Here is a 3356-nt window from a genome sequence, read left to right on the forward strand (position 1 = left end):
TAATCTAATTGAAATCTGAGTTTAACTATCTACCCACCACCAAGGAGGCTTGTATTTTTGTAATAATAAAAGCAACAGTAGAAATAACAGAGCACAGCCAGAGAGAGAGAGAGAGAGAGAGAGAGAGAGAGATGCACTAAGTTGAGAAGAACAGAAGAACATCAGCAGAGGGCACAAAAAAGGTTGATGGGTTGGTTATCAGGTATTCCCACGATGCAGAATACTGGTATTTTTGAAAACATGTTTCTAGTCCTCAAGGCATTTAAAAAAAAGAAACATTTTTGAAAAATGAACAAGCAGCATTAAGGGGTGAGGTTGTGATCTTTTCTGTTCTTTATTTCTGTCCATATGCTGTTCAGAGCAGAATTGTGTTGCCTGAGATGCATGTGACCCTTGGCACCCCAATCTTGTTTTTAACATTGTGTGTGTGTGCTTAAAAACACTTTTCCAAGCTGAAAATAACGTCTAGGGGGCCCCAATGCAACCCATCAAAGCTGTTTATGGACACAGCATCTCACACACACAAAAAAAATCTTGTCTAAAAGTTATCAGGAGTAGCTTCAAATTGCTCAAAATGTCACTTCCAGTTCCTGGCAACGTTGAGGTCAGGGAGGTGCTGAAAGTGGCTCTCCAGTCCCTGATAACGACTGGCCCTAGTATAAAAAGTGGAGATGGACGCAGTGATACTATTGACTTGGCATGGCCAGGTTTCTTATGCTTTAATGTTTACTTTCTACTGCCAGGGGAATGAAGACTAGATCCAAATCTCCTACCTTAATACAAACAGCTTCAAAAGTTTGGTGTCTTGGGAAAGATCTGTGTAAGCAGATGCAAGAGATGGGTTATTATCTGGCACTTTCCTCTTTCACAGAAAAAGCCCTGTGTATGCAGTCACACATAGGGGTTGTTCTCAACCTACTGCTTGTTTTCAGCTTTCCAGCACTAGTCTGCTTGGGGGAAGGCAGAGAAGTCAAGAACTTTGACTGAATGTTATTACAGAACATGGACAAAGGCTCTGAGCTCCACTGTTGCTGTCAGAAGCATTCTGCTAGAAATAAATTCTTGGAGGGGGCATAAAAGAAGCACAGGGATTGAAAGGAGGTGATGCATTTGCTGGGAAACATTTAAGTGGCTGTAGTATAAGAAAGTTTAAAGAACAGGCCAACCTTGACTACCAGGACATTGGAGCATATTGTGAACTTGCCATGGTCGGACAACTTAGTTCTGGTGACTCAGATTTGCAGACTTATTGGAGAGCAGTCAGTTTAACTGAACCCATTTCTGTTAAATATATAGGCTTGCTCATCTTCCTTGCTTTAAATAACTCAGATTTCCATAAAAGAAATCTTAATTCAACATAGACGTGAGGAACACTTACCCTCCTGGTGCCTTTGGATTACAGCTCTCATCATCCCTATCCATTAGCCATGGTGGCTAGCGATGATGGAGGTTGGAGTCAAATAATATCTGGAGGGCCACAGGCTCCCTATTTTTGAAATCCACAGAAAGCTGGCATATTTGTTAACAGTAGACACTCCCTACAGATTCATGCTAAACCCATGATTCAGTACTCCGTGAGAATTTTAAGTCTTTGAGGGGCCTATTGATGTAGGAAGTAAAACAATTCTTGTTTTGGAGAACTTCAGGGAGTTGATAGTAACCAGTAGAACAAAAGCAGTATGGAATATTTTATTCAACATTTGTCAGTCCAAAGAAATATTGTACAATTTTATCTTTGGGCAGTGGGATTTTTAAGGCATTAATTCTGTTTAGGGAAAGGAAGAACTCCTATAGATTTCCTGCCATAAAACTAAGATGACTATAGGTCTTACACAGATTGTCATTTTTTAATGGAAGAAAATGTGCAATATAGGACTGAGCAATTGCTAAAAGGAAGCCATACATCAGTGGTAGAGTATCTGTTTGACATATAGGTCTGCAGACCTAGGCAGCATCTGCACTGGTGAAATAATCTGGTTTGACACCACTTTAACTGCCATGGCTCAATGCTATGGAATTCTGGGAACTGTAATTGGTTGTGGCACCAACTACAGTTCCTAGAATTCCATAACATTGAGCCATGGAAGTTAGTTACATCAAATCGGATTATTTCACTACTGCAGATGCAGCCTTAGTCAGAGTTTTCATGTAAAGAATCACAGGTACCAGGGTTGGAGGGAAATCCGTCTATAATGTTGGGGAGCTGCTGCCAGCCAGATGTAAAGAGCTGGGTGAAAGGAATCAACAAACTTGACATATTTACCTGTGGCAAAATATTATCAGGGCCCTATTCCTCATTGGTTTACTCTCATAAAATTCACCTCAGGGTGTTGCCATTGTTTTAGGACTCCTATAGCCTTCCAAATGTTGGAAAACAGCTCTCAGCATTTCTGCTGGCAGTTGCACTTTGGAAACATCAGATCCTTACTTTTCCAGCAGAAGTATATTTTGCAAATGCCATGTCATAAACCAAATAAATGGGTTTCAGAGCAAAGCAAGCCTGACCCATCACTGGAAGTGAAAATGACTAAACTGAAGTCATTGTGCTTTGGATATATCTCGGGGCAAGATGACCCACAGCAAAAACTAATAAGGCTTAGGAAAGTAGAAGTAGGAGAAGAGGAATATTAGATTGTAAAGGGAGTGTCTCGGTACAAGAAGGCAGCCCTGAGTCTGCAAGACCTGAACTGGGCTGTTGACAACCACAGCTCTTGGAGGTCTCTCATTCATTGGAGTTTATCAGACAAGGGAAATTGGAAGTATAATCCAATGGCAATCTGAACGCAATCATGGGGTTTAACATTATTGCATGATAACCCACTACACGCAAATTCGGGCAATGGGAAGTCAGTCCGAGCCACATTATTGCGTGATAGACCCACACGCAAATTCAGGCAATGACATGCTATTTTTGGGCAATGGGAAGCCAGTTCGAACGCAATTCGCATTCACATTAATTCGCTGAACTAGCGAATTCACATGAATGTGTTCTGGCCCCACTTTCTTTTCATTCAAAATTAAGAGAAATTCCTCACGTGTGATAAAGTCCATTGTGTCCCCATTAACTGGAGGTAACCTGAAGGCAAACAGCAACAAATGTGTAATCATGCTAAGAGGGGTGAGGTTAGACAGGGCCTAGCTCTCCTTCTCAAGGACACTTGAGACCAAGAACCTGTGGGGTGACATAGAAAAGGGAGATCCCAATCCCTTTTAATTGCAATGTGGAAGAGGGAACTCTGCCTGAAAGCTTGTTGTTGCTGTTGTGTGCCTTCGTTTCCAACTTATGGCGACCCTAAGGCAATCCTGTCATGGGGTTTTCTTGGCAAGTTCCTTCAGAGGGGTTTTGCCATTGCCAT

This window comes from Sceloporus undulatus, chromosome 6 (assembly GCF_019175285.1).
Source record: "Sceloporus undulatus isolate JIND9_A2432 ecotype Alabama chromosome 6, SceUnd_v1.1, whole genome shotgun sequence".
NCBI classification, from domain to species: domain Eukaryota; kingdom Metazoa; phylum Chordata; class Lepidosauria; order Squamata; family Phrynosomatidae; genus Sceloporus; species Sceloporus undulatus.